This window comes from Tiliqua scincoides, chromosome 2, assembly GCF_035046505.1.
Source record: "Tiliqua scincoides isolate rTilSci1 chromosome 2, rTilSci1.hap2, whole genome shotgun sequence".
Taxonomy (NCBI): domain Eukaryota; kingdom Metazoa; phylum Chordata; class Lepidosauria; order Squamata; family Scincidae; genus Tiliqua; species Tiliqua scincoides.
This window is the reverse complement of record NC_089822.1, coordinates 189,884,196-189,902,803: the sequence shown is the minus strand read 5'-3', so window position 1 is coordinate 189,902,803 and position 18,608 is coordinate 189,884,196. Positions and strand designations below refer to the sequence as shown.

General features: G+C 45.7%; 1 protein-coding gene across 1 annotated transcript in view; it reads right to left on the bottom strand.

Moving 5' to 3' along the window:
* SPOCK1 (SPARC (osteonectin), cwcv and kazal like domains proteoglycan 1) overlaps positions 1–18,608 on the bottom strand; it is a 541,227-nt gene that overhangs the window by 18,476 nt on the left and 504,143 nt on the right. The gene's annotated exons all lie outside the window — the stretch shown is intronic.

The following is an 18,608-nucleotide window of genomic DNA, read 5'->3' as shown; positions in this document are numbered from 1 at the left end:
CACGAGGGCCCTGGGCTCTGCCCCCTTAAGGCAGAGTGCAGGGGTGCGCTTCCACTCATCCCTGCCTGCAGCAGCCTCCCAGGGGTCGGAGGAGCCCAGCGTCAGCCTCAGCAAGGCTCTTCATGCAGCGCAGACCACTGCAGAATACGATTGCGACCACTTCTTGTTTCTCTATTGCAAAACCGGAAGTGGTTGCGATTGCATTCTGCAGGGGTCTGCGCTGCATGGAGAGCCTTGCCGAGGCTGGCGCTGGACTCCTCCGACCCCTGGGAGGCTGTTGCAGGTGGGGGGGGGTGTGGAAGTGCACCCCTGTGCCCCTCCACAGCGGCACGATGCAGGGCGTCATGTCGCTGCCTTCCCCCTGCCCTGTCCCTTAAGCAAAGGCTTACAGGCTTTCAAACTCCACCAGAGAGTTTGAGAACCACTGCTATACAGAATAATCCAGAGGAATACATTCCCTAGTCATACTGCATCTTTTAATATAGTCCTTCCAGCTGTTCCCACAGTCCCACAGTTCCAAGAATATCACTGTGTTCTACAAAGCTAAGAAACAAGACAAGATCCTTATTTACTACAAGGAATTTACAGATTCAGACACATCAATATCAAGGCAATGGCCAACACAAGGATAAAGCCACAGGCAGATTCAACTGCATGAACCTATGCAACTGAAAAAACACAATTAAGCCATTTCTGTCCAACATTGCATATATGCAACAGGGATAAATGTGTACATCTCTGGGCTGGGCAGAAATGGGTTAAAAGGCATGGGAAAAAAAAGGTAGACTTCATCTCTGGAGCATGCTCAGAAGTCAAAGAAATATATTATTTTCTCCTTGCCTGCTGCAGAAATTGAAGCAAATGATCAGACAGATGCAATGAATCCCACTCTGCATTATATATGTAAATGACAATGGCAGAAAAGGCAAGACATTCCCTTCGGAGTTATAGTAATAGCAGAAAGAATAGAGATACAGCAGGAGGAGCGAGGAGGACAACGAGATAGTACTGAGAGGCAAAATGAGAACATGGGAGAGATGAAGAGAAACAGAGAAGGAGGCAATGAAAGAGGTAAGGCAGGAGGCGAAGAAAGAGGGGAAATGAAAGAAGAAAGAAATTGAAAGACAGGTGGAGGAAAGCAAGGTGGGAGACTGGTTGGTTTCCCTCGGGAGACTTCTCACTTTGTTGACTCCCAGGGGAAACCAACCAAAGAGCTTCACCACAGGCAGAGAAGCATACAGGAGACCCTCCAGGGACCCCTCAGTAGGCTACAGCTTGCCAGAAAGACTGGGAAGGCCTGCGATTGTCCCTTTCAGACAGAGGAGCAGAGTACATATTCCCCTAAAGTGGGTGGGCCCAGGAATAGGGATTCCACCCTTCTCCTGGAGAGAGAAGTGGGCTGGGCACTTTGATACCTGAACTGACACCAACCCCAGTGGAAACTCATAGCATCCACCTAGGCATTGACCACAAGGGCAGGCAAGAGAAGGGAAATAGTATAGTGGAAGGTGAAGAAGCCTACTAGAGTTGGGATGCTGCCCTGTTTTCTGTTGTGTTGACCCTCCCTTTCTATTGTATACTGTCAATAAAAGACAAGGAAGTATCGCTTTCATGTTCTTCCTGCTCAGTACTGCCTTGTGCCTCTGGCCACATCACACCATAATCCCTTTAAGGTGGAGATGCTCCCATAAGGTGATGAGGAAATACCCCGTGCCATAGGTACAAACTATAAGAGTGAGGACGAGAAAGGAATCAAGCAATCCCGCAGGCTCCAAAACACAGCAGGTTGCGCTCAGCTTGGGATATGCGTGTGCCAAAGATTGCATAGATCTGCTCTAGGCACTAGGCTATGGTGCTGTCATACTCATTCAAACATCACCAGCAAATGAACAGGCTTCTATTAAATCCACTGAAGAAGGAGGGAAGATTCATGCTGCACATAAATAGTTTCATAATACTATGCGCAAATATTTTTTTTTTTAAATCAAAGACACAAACGTGTAAAAGTGGGAAATTATAGTGAAAGGAAATGCAATTTTAAACAAGAATGCAATTTTTATTATTGAAAAGGCCATGTATTATTCATCATCCTCCATTTCGTTATCAGAAACACACGCACACTTATACTTTATTATATTCTACTTCTTCCTTGTTTTGTTGACAAGTAGGAGCAAAAGACTTTAATTAATGCAGTAGCGTCGCTAGACAAGTGCAGGGGGTAGCAAATGCACCGGGCTACAGCTGCTGAGAGGGGCAACATCAGGGCAACTCCACCCGCATGCGAGTTGCCTTGGGCTGCTGCAGCCCTGCCAGGTGCCCTCGCTCTGCGTTTGGGCAAGAAGGAGGCGAGGAGACGTGCTGCGTGTCTGTTGCTGGCGGAGCCTGGACAGGGGTCGAGGCAGCGGCAGCAGGCACTGAGCGGAGAACGTTTGCAGCTCTGCTCCGCTGTGCCTGAGACCTCGGCAGGGCTTTGGAAGGCTTTTTGGGGCACTTCAATGCAGGGAGAGGAGGTGCAGGAGGAGGCAGCGGCGACGGGCCTCCTTCTCCTCCCTCCCTCTGCTGAGAGCCAACAGCTACAGGTGCTGAAGGCTTCGTTTGCCCCTATCCCACCAGAGCCAGCAGCGGGAGGGAGGGAGGAGGAGGCACATCACCCCCACCCCCAACTCCTCCACCTCCTCCATGGCCTCAGAGCACAATCCTATGCATGTCTACTTAGAAGTAAGTCCCATTGTGTCCAATGGGAGTTACTCCCAGGAAAGTGTGGACAGGATTGGAGCCTCAGTCAGACAGGCACAACTTCCAACTGCCTGCCTGCCCCAAGACCCAGGTCCTCCTCCTCCCAGCCGCAGCAGGAAAGCCTTCCTTTCACTCACCCACTCAGAGCCAATCCTTGGCATGTCTACTCAGAGGTAAGTCCCAGTGTAGCCAATGGGGCTGACTCCCAGGAAGGTGTGGAGAGGATTGCAACCCAGAGCCCAAGCCTGTGCTGGTCTACTCAGAAGTAAGTCCCATTATAGCCAATGGAACTTACTCTCAGGAAAGTGGGGCTGGGACAGGAGCCTGAGAGCCCAGCCCAGGCAGGTCTACTCAAAAGTAAGTCCCATTATACCCAATGGGGTTTACTCCAAGGTAAGCACAGATAGGATTCGAGCCTCAGTCAGTCAGGCACAACTCCCCCCAACTCTCCTCAATGTAGCCCATTGCCCCCTGTGGCCCAATGTGCCTGGCTGGTGGGGTACGTGCCAGTGGTGGTGACTGCTTCTCCCCCCCCCCATGAGCCTGACAGGGCTGTAGGAGCAGCCCAGTGTAAGACCTCAGAGGGAACAGAGGTGAGTAGGAGGGAGCTGGTGCTGGGGGAAGGCAGCTTGGGGGACGTGGCAGATTTTTTATTTTTCACTTTTTAAAAAAGTGGGTGTGAAATCAAAACCTGGAAGTGATGTCACTTCCGGATGTGACATCATTTCCAGGGCAACATCTTGAGCTCTGCACTGGGCAGCAGGATCGTTAGCTACGTCACTGAATTAATGAATTATCTAAGTAAGCAAAGGATTTTTTCTCTGTAGTACTGAATTACAGATAATGAAAAAGAGCCTTCTGCCTCCCATCAGTTTTCATTGTCAATTTACAGAAGCATGGCAAGCCATTCTGAAAGACAGTAGGTTGCTGAAGACACTTGAAAATCATGTCGTCTGTCTGGGCATCTGTAATCCAAAGGCAGAATACACCAGGAAGTTTTCTTGTGCAAACCTTATTGAAATTATTAGGAGCTATGTAAGAGCGATACTGTATGAACTGACCACTGTGGTCCAGCATAGCTCCCATTGGTTTTCTTTAGGGGTTGTGCAGGAGAACTTCCAAGTAAACTGAGCATCCAATTAGTTGAAGTTTGACTATGATAGCTATTATGGATACTGCTATCTAAACTGAACAGATTTTTGAAACATATAACAGAAATAGCCATTATCTACATTAATGGTAAGCAATGGTTACAATTAGTTATTTCATGCCAAATGGGTAAAAAAATGTATCCTATCTTGAGGGTCCTGTCGACTAAAAGGGTCCTGCTGGCTAAAAGTACTGAAAATTGGATTACAGTGAAGTTAGTTACAACTATGACTGCAATTCTATACACACTTCCCTGGGAGTAACCCCACTGAACACAGTGGGGCTTACTTCTGAATAGACATGCATAGGATTGCTCTCTGTGTCCCACTGATTTCACTGGAATGTATTGCAATGGAATGGATTTGATTTCTGTGGAATGGAATGTGACCAACTAGTCTTAGGATACAACCCAAACATACATTCTTATCTGAAAACAGTATCTCAGGTTCCACTGGCATCAATGATATGGAGCCACAGTAGTCTTAAAGGAAGCATCAGGCAAAACTGCAGCAAATGATCTATGTTGCTTTCCTCCAGCACTAATGTCCGTGTCTGGCAATGGCTCAGAAAGCAAGTGGTTCAGTATTCAGCCAGAAGTGAGCCAGGGCTATGCAGCTGCAAATATATTGTTCGGCTATTTCATGGACTATCTACTTCATGCAGCATTGAAGAAATATATATGTATATATTTGGAAATTTGCACAGTTGCCAATTGGTGATAAATTTGGATATGCCAGTCCTTTTAGTGAAATTAAAACCATGGCTAGTAGCTAGTCCTTAGGTACTGATTGAAGGGCAAGTGTGGTCCTTGAAAAATAGTCTAAAAGCACATCTGCAGCTTGAACACTTTTCAATTCAGTTGATCTACCTATTCATCCATTATATTTATATGCCACTCTTTCTTGTTACAAAGCTCAAAGCAATTTGACAGAAAGCAACAAATACTATGTGGGAAAGTTAAAGAGAACCACCTTGAAGAGAGAGTTCAAACGGATCTTCTGGGAGTTGCGTCACTTGGGAATGCAGCCCAAAGCAGGAAGTCCTTGTACTACCAACAGTCACAGCATACATTCTGATAACAATCATCGTCACTGTTAACTGTGCAGTCAGAACCTACGCCTGTTTATTCAGAGGTCATTTCCTGTTACTTCAGTGAGGCAGATTCCCACATATGGATTGGATTGCAGCCTGACAGCACAGTCCTAGGTATGACAACTCAGCAGTAAGTCCCATTGTGTTCAACATAACCTACTCCTAGAAAAGTGTGCATAGGATTGCAGTCTGACTGACTTAGAGCCCAATCCTGAGCCCTTAGTACCAGTCCACTGCAGGTGCTGAGTGTTGCAAACATGCTGTAAGGCACATCTGCAGCCTTCAGTGCCGGTCCAGTGCTGCGCTAGTGCTGGTGGACCAACACTGCTCTGCCGCTCCGTGGTCGCCTGAACTGCTGGGCGGCAGAGAGGTAGGTGGAGGTGTAGGGGAGGTGCGGAGCAGGTATTCCGGGACAGTGGGGGGTGGGCGGAGGGCAGGGAGAGGACGGGAAGAAGGCAGAGAGGAGGCGTGCCGGGGAGGGAGTGGAGCGGGACTGGAGGAGCTCTTCTCCTCCACATTCAGAGCCTCAGGCTGCCGTCCTGACACAGAGGCTCTTGATTCTACAGTGATCCAAGGGTTGCGATAGTATTGAGTAGTCCCATTGCGGGGCTACTTGCCTTACCCAGGGGAAGGGGACAAAAGTCACCTTCCCCTGAGGAGCGGCTGACGGCTGCCCTGTTGTTTACAGGATGCCACAGTAGCTGTTCCTGCGCAGTCCCGGCTCCACAGACAGTTCAGGACTGGCATGCCCAGCTGCAAATCTATGCACCCTTACTTGAGAGTAATCCCTATTCAATGAAATGGGACACTTCTGAGTAAACATGTATAGGATTGTGTTATTTGTTTTCCAAACTGGTAAACCGATGTTCCCTATCTGCCAAGAAACGTTGACTTGTTTCTTTGACTCTTGGATGGATTAGTGGAGTACAAAGGAAGGAGAGAAGGAAGTAACCTCAGGGGAGTCTCCTCCATCAGATTAAAATCTCTGTACGCATATCGGTACCAACCTGAAGTTTAGCTGAATTAGATGGAGGGGCAAAACTGATTTCACAGTCTGCAGCATGCCTGTGTTCCTTTTAGCACTGGTGGAAATTCAGCAACAAGATGATTACTCTGTAAAATGGCCAACTGGGACCCTGGGAATGAAGGCGCTTTTGATGCAGGTCTCTTAATTGGCCCAGACATTCACTGCTGACATTTCATAAAGGCAGCAGGCAGCTTTTTTATGAGAGCAAAATGGAAGTATTTGCACTGTCCTTTTTTTCTAAAAGAGAAAAATACTGCAATTCTGTGTTTGGAGGAATCCGTGTTTATCTAGAAATAAACATTTCATGTCAAAATGTCCTCCCCATGTCTTTAACACAGAAAGCGTTCCGTGTTTAGGGCCAGTATGCGCAAACTACAACAGCTTTCCAGATAACCACCTCTGATCCTTCTGTCACTTGCCTACACCTGGGCCTGTAAATAAAGCTGAAAACAACAAGATGCTGTAGTAATTGCTGTGAGATGAATACAGGAGCAGCGAAGAGCAGAGGAAATGAGTTCTAATGTGAAGCTTACATAAAAACAGGGCTTTTAAGAGAAGCGGCTCAGCTAGAACCGCAAGGGCTGAACTTTCAAAGTTCATGGAGAAAAGCACAGTGTCGTGGCCGCCTTTCATAGTTCACGTCAGCTGCTTCTGTGTAAGTGTTAATTAATGCTGTGAGAACCTTGGAAAATGTGGCAGTTTAGCTCAACTCACAGACACCCAGAAATCGGGATACTAATCAGAAGCTTATCCCAACAACGTCAGCATGTTTGGACAGGCGACAAGATTTCTGTGTTATGCACTATCTGAAATGACTTGCTGAATTAATTTTTTTTTCTGATGTAGCTGTTGTTCTTTCAGTAGCTGCAGGATAGGGGGTAATTCAACTTTTGTAGCTTTTTCCAGCATGGAAATGCAGTGATGGGAGCAGGTTGCCCTATTTATAATTGTTGGCCTAATCCTATCCTCCCGTCAAGATACAAGAGAATTCAAGCTACAGGATCAGATCTCAAAATAAATTCACAGAGCTCTGACCAATTGACTCCTCCAAAATCAAGGCTTGCACTGCTTTTTTAAAGACCTAATTAGTTGGAAGGATCAGGCCAACAAAGAAAAAAAATGGGTATTTTAATGCAGGTGTCCTGGTCCACCCATTTTGGAAAAGTTAGCACAAACTCTCTGATGATTTTGCCCCATGAAAAATGACCAGTACAAAAACAAATGTTGAATATTAAACACAACAACTTAAATTGTCTTCAGCTGAACGTGCTTGAAGACTACAGCACAGATGCAATGGATTCCCTAAAGCAACAACAGGAAAAAATTCAATATCTAAGCAGCTATCTCCTGTGCAAGCTGAAGACAATAAATGGCTCTCAAAGAAAGCATGAATGAAGTGAAGTTTATGAATAAAATGGCTTATTACTGCTGCAAAATCTTCATGGTGATTATGTCAAATTATGGGAAGAACAGAAAAACCCCAATCCACTGAGATGGTAGACCTGTTCATGCAACTTATGCAGGAACCTGAATGCCTGGCCTGGAGGAGAGGGAGGGTGTGTGATTACGGCTGCAATCTTACCCACATCTACCTGGGAGTAAGCCCCATTGACTATAATGGGACTTACTTCTGAGTAGATATGCATAGCTATTCGGCTGAAAGTCTGCTGGTCTTGAGCACCCATGCTCTCAGCCAAAGCCTGTAAACAGACCCTACGCCCATAAACTTTGTACATGCAGTCATATATACTGCAAAATACATGGCCCCCAAGTGTGCAGAGAGAGACTACTAGATGTGTATAATTTGGATCAATCCATAGACATATGTCAGAGAGGGCATGTTTCCACTGCTCATGTCTACCAATTCGTAGCTCAGGATATATCACCTGAATAGGGCTAGCACATTCCCAGAAAAATGGTTTTGGTTTTTACAGAAATCAAAATACATAAGTAGAGCTATAACCACTTCCCCCCAGGTAAATAACTGCTTGTTTCAGGATTAAAAGAAATGAAAGCAAGACATGAATATTTTGTTGTAGCAATCTGTACAATAATGAGGATTTCCGTGGAGAACTGATGAAATCCTAATGGCCACGGAAACAATCTGCTTGTATATAAAGGAGAACTGAGACACAACTAATTTAGTGGAAAGAGTACTGACTGGGAGCCAACAAACCCGCTTCCAGCATCTCAAGCGGCTGCCAGAGGACATTCTAGCAAATCAGTGGTCTTCACCGTGACTCACACATTTGCCTTGAAAGGAGCAGGGCTGAATGGTGTGTTAAGGGTTATGTGGGCATAGCCTAAAGTAAGTTGGGCATGCAGAATGACATGGTCCTGTGATTACTGCTTGCTTGTGGTGGTGGAATTTGATGCCACTTTCAGAGCCTGTGCATCTTGGGCTAGTCCTGGCACAGGCGGTGTCAGTGCCAGAATAGCTTGCACTCTAGGAAAGGCTAACCACTCTCCCCCACCCCAAACTGCTAACTTCAACAGATGTCTTGTAGCAAAAATGAAAAGCACAAATATTTTTTTAAACCATAAACATAGACCTGTGCCTTTCAAAGGTCAGTACTGTGCCCTTCTGAGGTTGGTGCCCTAGGCACTGCTTACTTGGCCTAATGATAATGCTAGCTCTGGGCATAGGCTAGCTTTTCCCATAGCTGACATGGGTTGAAATAGCCATAAGAGGCTCTCAGGAAGGGCAGTGTACCTGCTACAGTTTCATGGGTGCCCAGGAAACGTGCAGAATGTAGTATTGAGTATAGAAATCCGCTGAGAAACTTAAGGTGCTTTCCAGCACTGGCATAGCAGTGCCAAAGGGACCTGTGCTGCATCCTGCAGTAGGGTGTCACTCATGGAGGTCTCCTCAAAGTAAGGGAATGTTTGTTCCCTGACCTTGGAGCTGCATTGCCCTTATGTCAGTGCTGGAAAGCACTGACACAAGGGGTTAGGATTGTGCCCTTAGCTTTAAACATAATTTAGCTTTCTTTCTTATGTTTGCTTGCCTTGTTTTAAAACGTTGTAAAGATAGTCTTGTCACTGAGAGGGCATCATTGCCTGACGAACATTATTACTTTTTATTTAATGCACCAGATGTGTGATGCATATAGGCACATATACATGGCGCTAGGTGCCTGCCAAGAGAGCATGACTCAGGCTGGTAATTGTAATTAAACCCACTATGCAAACTTGCTCAATTTTTTCTTGGTTTAGAATTTGAATTATCTGGGTACAGAAGGTGTGTGTGTGTGTGTGTGTGTGTGTGTGTGTGTGTGTGTGTGTGTGTGTGTGTGTGTGAGAGAGAGAGAGAGAGAGAGAGAGAGAGAGAGAGAGAGAGCTGGAATACAAAGTCCTGCTCTCAAAGTTACAGGTTACATGATGTATGGGCACTTAATTCTTCCTTCTGTAAAATGGGAATAATAAGGCTGACTTATAATCCCTATAACTTTTTAGCTACTGATAGAAGCACGAAATGAAGAAAACTATCTACTTCTAAAGTTCCTGAGCAAATACTAGCTCCCTTCCTGCTCAGTCAAATCAAACCTCATAACTTCAATGAAAATTTATGGGTCTGCGTGTAAAGTTAACTGAATTTAGGAGTGTAGAAAATCACACTGCTGTTTTTCAGCTAATGTACCTAATGATGAATTCTGGGGCTGTTCACTGAAACTGAAGAATAAAACACACGCAGCTCCTTGCAAATATGTTTGACATCTGAAATTAATTGGATCCCAGATGGATATTGTTTTAATTTGATTTTTTTTGAATGAGATGTTTTCATAATTTGTATCTTTTATTATCTACCTCTGGGAAATAGAACCAAGTCTCCTTACGAGCTCTCTTTTTATTTATTTACTTAGTGAAAAGGTAAGCAAATAAGAAATCATTCACTGTACTTCTGCAGAGCCAAATCATTTATTTTAATCTGAGCTGTTTGCTTAATATGTGTAATCATGTGTATGGCATTATAATGCTTAACTCATGGGTTAGCTGTATTGAATTTCAGCCCATCTCTCATCTATAAGATCCATGTAATCTGTACGTCATCGGAGATTTATACGCAATATGCATGCATGATTTTAAAAAGGAGAAAATTATAATCAGAGTTGAATAAACTACTCAAGTAAGGAAAATAAATGTATTGTAGAATAGAAAAGTATGAGATAAAAAATATAGGTTTTCTTTAACAGAGAGGGGGGAGGAGAGAGAGGATTGAAATACTTACTTCCCAAATGGTTTTCTTTCCTGACCCCAGTGCTAATCAAGTATATCTGAAGAAATGCAAAACATTCTTGGATCAACCAGGAAGGTGGAAATACAGGCATCCTCCTGTCTCCACGGAAGATAGGTTCCTGCTGCTACGTGGATGCCCGAAACTGTGGATAGCAGCAAACCCTACTCAAATTCTCCCAAGTCGAGCTCATGACTCACTTGTTTGCAAAAGCATTGCAAAAGGAAGATTTTTCCTCCTTTTGCTTTGGAACAGGAAGCGAATAGTGGGAACTTAGATTTGTAGGTGCCAGAGCTTCTCCTGAGCTCAGAAAGCCACCTGGAAGCAACCAATTCAATCAGTCAGTGCTCATTGAGCCACTGGCATCCAGAGCTAGCTAGTATGCCCTTGGGTACACCACAAAACAACAGTTGGCACTCATTTAGGACCAAAAATGAGCTTGATTGTTCATCAAGTCACAGGAAACATTCCTTGATGAGCTCACCCCACAAAAGATCCCATAGGATTCTATGAGAGAAAAAGATATAAAAAGCTGGATCATCAGACCCATATGTCTTTCATCCCTCTCCTGTCTGCTTCCCTTGCTGCTGCTGCTGCATTTGTCCCATGGGTAGCCCAGTCCAAACTTGTGCTGATGCAGGCAGGCCAGAGTGCCTGCGCTATATCCAGCGCAAGTTTCAGGCAGCCAGAGGTTCAGTCAGAGGTTCAGTCAGAGCCAGAGGTTCCCTGGGGTAAAGGGAAATGTTTCCCTTTACCCCAGGGAGAGCCACTACCGTCCCAGTGGGGCCACTCGGATCCAGGACACCTCCGGAGGTGGTGCAAATCTGAACAGCCCAGGACTGCCCTGTGCTGCCCAGGAATGGGTTCCATATCTGGCATAACTGCCAGGTCCTGGCCCCGCCTGCCCTGGGAAAGCCCACTGACCTCAATTCCCCCAGCCTGAAACACCTCCCTCCCATTTCTTCCCCGCCCTCCCCATGCTCCCCCGACCCCTGCGCTGGCTGAGCTCAGCCGATGCAGACCTACCTTCCCCCTGGGCTCACGCTGGCACAGGGAGGCTGGCGCACATCCTTGTGCCAGCCTCCCCCCTCTCCCGATGGCGCAAAAGTGCTTTATGACACTTTTGTGACACTGGTGGGTCAGTGCAAGGGACTTGCGTCGGTCCATCTCCTTTTTAGGATTGAGCCCTAAGTAGCTTAGGGTGGCAGATGTTTGGAGGGGGGGAGGGAAAGGGTTCTATTCTGCAAAGAGGTACAGGGTAAGGTCCAGCTAGTCCTGGTCAAAAGGTAAGCTGAAAAGATTGTCCTTATATGGTATCACACAGTATGATAGTTGTCTCATTACATAGAATTCCACCACTTTTTAATATCTCCCATTCTTTAATTTTTGAAATGGCAATCTTAGCTTCTGCGACAATGCTATGGATTTTGTGCTATAGAAATTAGTTCATGAGCTGCATTTGACAGACCTATTTATGAGATGCTGACAGAACTGAGAAGATTCACCCCAGAATATAAGGTGTTTCCCCACTTTTACACTGTGCAGGGAAGAGCTTTAGTGAGGTGACATGCACCCAATTCAACTTGCCTTCAGCAAGATGAAAAGAGGCAGCTGCAAGTCAGCATATGCTTCCAAAAACCGTTTTTCTCCTCCATTAGCATTTCTGCATGCCTAGCTGATTTTAATGTTATATTATATGCATTCTCAATGCTTTTATTTGTATGTTCCCTGCTGAATGTTATCATGTCTCCTACCACCAAGCCTTCATTAAAGTAGAATGTTGTCATACAGTGAATTACTCTAAAGTGTGAAAACAGAGAGAGGCTTCAAAAGGAAAATGAGGTGTTGTGGGGCATCGTGGGGCTGGGGCTGGCAGCATTTAGAGATGTACCAATGGATCCTCCCCGCAATTTTTTGAAAACCTGACAGTAAGGTAATGAGTATGTGCAAATGAGGAGAAAACACAATTCCCCAGAGAACTGCAATGGAAAAAACTCCATGGGAAGAATGATCTCTCTACCCTGCTGTTTCTTCTAAATTGAAATGAAGGAAGCTTACACTGGCAGGACACTTTGAAGATCAACTCTTAAGAAACAGAAGTTCCAACTTACTATCCAGTTACAAAAGGCAGGCCATGCATGAAATATCTATGCATGAAATACCTGTGCATGAAGTATCTGTGGAGCTTACAGAGGACGCACCTATCACTAACAAACAACGAACACATTTCATGTAAGATGTATGGGGTGTCTATGCTGGCTTCAGAGGAACTAAGGTCCAACTCTAGTAGTCCCTATCTGTGTCAAAACTTCAACTAAAAATCTTTCTCCATGAATACAAGAAGCAAAGAAATGTCTAGCCCAGACACTGTGAATGGAGATGTATAGTAGCTTGCTGATTGGGGCTTTTACTCTTAGTAATAATATAATAATATACAGTATTTATATACCGCCTTTCTTGGTCTTTATTCAAGACTTTATTCAAGGAGGTTTACATAGGCAGGCTTATTAAATCCACGCAGGGATTTTTACAAATTGAAAGAAGGTTCTTTCTTTCAAGAACCACTACATTCAAGGTGTTGCACTCCAATCTGGTTTAACATTCTGGCCTCCATCCTCCCACGCTCCGAGCAGATGGAACAGCTCAGCTGCAGCCCATACTCCTGCCCAGACCTCCTGCCCATACTCTTAGGCTGGGAATATGTTCAAATGTTTATCACTCTTAAGACTATCAGCTTCCAGCTAGCTGCAAACCATTTCACTTAGAACATGAGTTGATTTTTTATGTCTCCAGTGGGATAGACTTTAAAAATTCTCCAGCAGGAATTGCCACCCACAAACACACAAAACTGGCTACCAGGTTTTCAATGACAACAGATCTCCAGAGTAAGATGCTAGGCTAGCAGATTAACCACAAAGTGGACATCTGGTGAGTAGGTAAAAACTAAATATCAGAAGCCCAACAAAATTAGCTCAGTTCCAATCTGCTGCTGTAGCTACTCTTACTTGTGCCATCATTCTCTGCTTAGGCCAGCACATTCCATCAAGTGTGAATCCACCACACAAATGGACACTTTAAATGGCTTTGTAAAAGCAGGAAAAATCTAACCAGGTTCAGTTTTGCTGCTGTTTAAAAAGGTTGGGAATAGTTTTCTGTATTCGTGCATCTGCTCCACTGCAGGCAACTTCTGAAAACTAAAGTGACACCACAATCCTATGCATGTTTTCTAATTAAGTTCAACAGGCCTTACTCCCAGGGGATGCATAGGGTTGCACATTAGTCTTAGTTAGAAGACTGGTTAGAAGGAGGTTGAAAGGGAGGGTAAAAAGAGTCCAGTCTCTCCAGAATGCATGGAGGCTGCTTAAAACAACAGTAATAGAGGCCCAGCAGAGGTGTATACTGCAAAGAAAGAAGGGTTCCACTAAATCCAGGAGGGTGCCCGCATGGCTAACCAGCCAAGTTAGAGAGGCTGTGAAGGGCAAGGAAGCTTCCTTCCGTAAATGGAAGTCTTGCCCTAATGAAGAGAATAAAAAGGAACATAAACTGTGGCAAAAGAAATGTAAGAAGGTGATAGGGGAGGCCAAGCGAGACTATGAGGAACGCATGGCCAGCAACATTAAGGGGAATAATAAAAGCTTCTTCAAATATGTTAGAAGCAGGAAACCCGCCAGAGAAGCGGTTGGCCCTCTGGATGGTGAGGGAGGGAAAGGGGAGATAAAAGGAGACTTAGAGATGGCAGAGAAATTAAATGAGTTCTTTGCATCTGTTTTCACGGCAGAAGACCTCGGGCAGATACCGCTACCCGAACGGCCCCTCCTAACCGAGGAGTTAAGTCAGATAGAGGTTAAAAGAGAAGATGTTTCAGACCTCATTGATAAATTAAAGATCAATAAGTCACCGGGCCCTGATGGCATACACCCAAGGGTTATTAAGGAATTGAAGAATGAAGTTGCAGATCTCTTGACTAAGGTATGCAACTTGTCCCTCAAAACGGCCACGGTGCCAGAAGATTGGAGGATAGCAAATGTCACGCCTATTTTTAAAAAGGGAAAGAGGGGGGACCCGGGAAACTATAGGCCGGTCAGCCTAACATCCATACCGGGTAAGATGGTAGAATGCCTCATCAAAGATAGGATCTCAAAACACATAGACGAACAGGCCTTGCTGAGGGAGAGTCAGCATGGCTTCTGTAAGGGTAAGTCTTGCCTCATGAACCTTATAGAATTCTTTGAAAAGGTCAACAGGCATGTGGATGCGGGAGAACCCGTGGACATTATATATCTGGACTTTCAGAAGGCGTTTGACACGGTCCCTCACCAAAGGCTACTGAAAAAACTCCACAGTCAGGGAATTAGAGGACAGGTCCTCTCGTGGATTGAGAACTGGTTGGAGGCCAGGAAGCAGAGAGTGGGTGTCAATGGGCAATTTTCACAATGGAGAGGTGAAAAGCGGTGTGCCCCAAGGATCTGTACTGGGACCGGTGCTTTTCAACCTCTTCATAAATGACCTGGAGACAGGGTTGAGCAGTGAAGTGGCTAAGTTTGCAGACGACACCAAACTTTTCCGAGTGGTAAAGACCAGAAGTGATTGTGAGGAGCTCCAGAAGGATATCTCCAGACTGGCAGAATGGGCAGCAAAATGGCAGATGCGCTTCAATGTCACTAAGTGTAAAGTCATGCACATTGGGGCAAAAAATCAAAACTTTAGATATAGGCTGATGGGTTCTGAGCTGTCTGTGACAGATCAGGAGAGAGATCTTGGGGTGGTGGTGGACAGGTCGATGAAAGTGTCGACCCAATGTGCGGTGGCAGTGAAGAAGGCCAATTCTATGCTTGGGATCATTAGGAAGGGTATTGAGAACAAAACGGTTAGTATTATAATGCCGTTGTACAAATCGATGGTAAGGCCACACCTGGAGTATTGTGTCCAGTTCTGGTCGCCGCATCTCAAAAAAGACATAGTGGAAATGGAAAAGGTGCAAAAGAGAGCGACTAAGATGATTACGGGGCTGGGGCACCTTCCTTATGAGGAAAGGCTATGGCGTTTGGGCCTCTTCAGCCTAGAAAAGAGACGCTTGAGGGGGGACATGATTGAGACATACAAAATTATGCAGGGGATGGACAGAGTGGATAGGGAGATGCTCTTTACACTCTCACATAATACCAGAACCAGGGGACATCCACTAAAATTGAGTGTTGGGCGGGTTAGGACAGACAAAAGAAAATATTTCTTTACTCAGCGCGTGGTCGGTCTGTGGAACTCCTTGCCACAGGATGTGGTGCTGGCGTGTAGCCTAGACGCCTTTAAAAGGGGATTGGACAAGTTTCTGGAGGAAAAATCCATTATGGGGTACAAGCCATGATGTGTATGCGCAACCTCCTGATTTTAGGAATGGGTTAAGTCAGAATGCCAGATGTAGGGGAGAGCACCAGGATGACGTCTCTTGTTATCTGGTGTGCTCCCTGGGGCATTTGGTGGGCCGCTGTGAGATACAGGAAGCTGGACTAGATGGGCCTATGGCCTGATCCAGTGGGGCTGTTCTTATGTTCTTATGTTCTTATGTCTTTGTTAATAATATATTTTACAACCAGCATAAAAACTGTATGTAAGATTATTGTGTGGCTAGGAAAAATAAATATTCAGGCCGTTTGAGAAAGGAATTGTTCATTATGGTGTGTATACTCATCTCACTTTTGCTTTTGGTAAGCCTGAACTGCAGGGTTTTATTTTGTTTCAGAAATGGTTTTGCATTGCTTCAAAACCCTGCAAAACTTATTTGACCAGAACAACCAAGATACCAATTAAATGTATGGGGGGGTCCCATATCTGCAGATCCCATATCCACAAATTCAGTTATCTGCAGACCAGGTCCACGGGACCCCCTGCACGTGCCTCCTCTGGAGGCAATGGAACTCTCCAGGGCTTGCCTGGACCTCCCGATGCCTTATAAGCAGTGGCGTCACTAGGATTCGAGTCACCCGGTGTGGGAGGCCTGCGCGTCACCCCATATAGTGGGCGGGGCAACACCCCAGGTGGGCGTGGTGATGTACCATTGCCCTGCCCCCACCGATTTTTTGGCTGTAACTTTTGTTATAACACAGATATTTCAATGTGGTTTGTTTCATTGCATTCTGCATGAAATTACACATTGATTGATATATAACATGATGGTCTTATTCCTCCAAACTCTGATTTTAGTGATTTTGAAAACTTGTAGAGTCTCTCTCTCTCTCTCTCTCTCTCTCTCTCTCTCACACACACACACACACACAGACACCCCGTGTCAACTTACTAACACCTTATTGCAGCAGTTCTCAAACTTTTATCACTGAGACCCACTTTTTAGAATGACAATCTGTCCAGGACCCATTGGAAGTGATGTCATGGCCAGAAGTGACATCATCAAGCAAATTAAAATAAATAATTATAAGTAATTAAATTAAGATAAAATAATTAAATAAGGAGGAGCCAGTCTTGTTCCACCAAGTGAATCTACTCTGAAGTAAGTCCTATTGTGGTCAATGGGGCTTACTCTCAGGAACGTGTGGGTAGGATTGCAGCCTGTGAGCCTAATCCTATGCATGTCTACTCTGTAGTAAGTCCCAGAGTGGTCAATGGGGCTTACTCTCAGGAAAATGTGGGTAGGATTGCAGCCTGTGAGCCCAAGCCTATACATGTCTACTCTAAAGTAAGTCCCATAGTGGTCAATGGGGCTTATTCTCAGGAAAGTGTGGGTAGGATTGCAGCCTGTGAGCCCAAGCCTATGCATGTCTACTCTGAAGTAAGTCCAATAGTGGTCAATGGGGCTTACTCTCAGGAAAATGTGGGTAGGATTGCAGCCTGTGAGCCCAAGCCTATGCATGTCTACTCAGAAGTAAGTTCCATAGTGGTCAATGGAGCTTACTGTGCAGTCTGCAATAACAACCCCCAAAAAGAATCAGTGAGATTTCCAGCCCTCCCCAGTGCCCAGTTTAAAGTTTTTCTATTTCAGGCATATCAAGATAAAGACCCACCTGGCTTTGCAAGTGCAAAATAGAAAACATTCCCCTTACCAGTTCAAGCCTCTTTTTTTGTCCTTTTTAGTGGGGGGGGGGGGCTGCCTCTGGACATTTGTTGTACTCCAGCTCCATTGGATCAGGACCATTCTGGTGTCCTCACATTTCCCTTTGCCTGGCCTGACCACCACCCAAGGCACATCTGCCTACTCATGAGTAAACGGGACATGAGGCTGCTTCACTTTCCATAGGGCTCCATAGACTCGCAGCTGGGAGGGGGGACCTCCTTCTCCATGTTTTTGAGGGCTGCATTCATTGGATCAGGACCATTCTGACCTCTTTGGAGTTCTCTCAGCTGGCTTCTCAGCCTGCCTTGACTAAGGCAAGTCTGCCTACTTGCAAGTAAAGGCGACCACGTGGCTTTGTTTTGGGCTCAGACTCGCAGCTGGGAGGGGGGAGCTTCTCAGGTGTTTTTTAGGGGCTGCATTCATTGGATCAGGACTATTGTGGTGTTGTTGGATTACTCTCAGCCTGCCCTTTTCGATGGACTATGGCAAGTATGCCTACTTGCGAGTAAGTGCGCGATACGGCTCACTTTCATTTTCTATAGGGCTCCATGCAGTTTTTCCTTCCCAGTTTGTAGCCATACCTTTTGAAAGAAAGGAGCGATTTCAATTCTGTTTGTTGCACTGCACTACGCCAGCCATTCTGCATCCAACGGTGTATGGCACATTGGGGTAGCTCATAACGCCGCAATGTTAGCGCATCCTCCCCCAGGGCGCGTCCCCCCGGCGCATCACCCGGTGAGGCCCACACCCCCCGCACCCTCTAGCGACGCCAGTGCTTATAAGGCATTAGAAATGTGACTTCCAGTTTCATGGAGAAATGGGAAGTAACTTTTTTTTTTTACCACTAAGGCTTAGTCTGAGCTTGGTAGTGGCCACACACAGACATCTGCAGCCTCTGATGGGCTCAGAGGACCTTATGGAGGCAAGCTGAGCAGAGCTCAGGAGGGTGGGGGGAGGTGTTTGCCTATATCTGTGGTTTCACTTAACCTCAGAGGGTTCTGCACACACCTGTGTGCGCAGAATATGGAAAACAAAGCTTCTGTCAGAGTCAAAGCTCTGAGTATAAGTGAATTCAGGGCTGGCCCAAGACTTGCGGCTGCTTGAAACAGCACACCAAATGCCACTGCCCCTTTTCCCATGGCGCCATGCTACACTGGATGTCACCTGCTCCTTATCTGCTGATGCTCCAGCCACTCCTCCTCTTGCTCCCTGGACACTCTTATCCACCATCTTTCTCTTCTCCACCTGTCCTCTTCTGCTCTGTTCTCCAATTCCAGTTTGAATCCAGGGAGCAGCAGGAAGGGTAT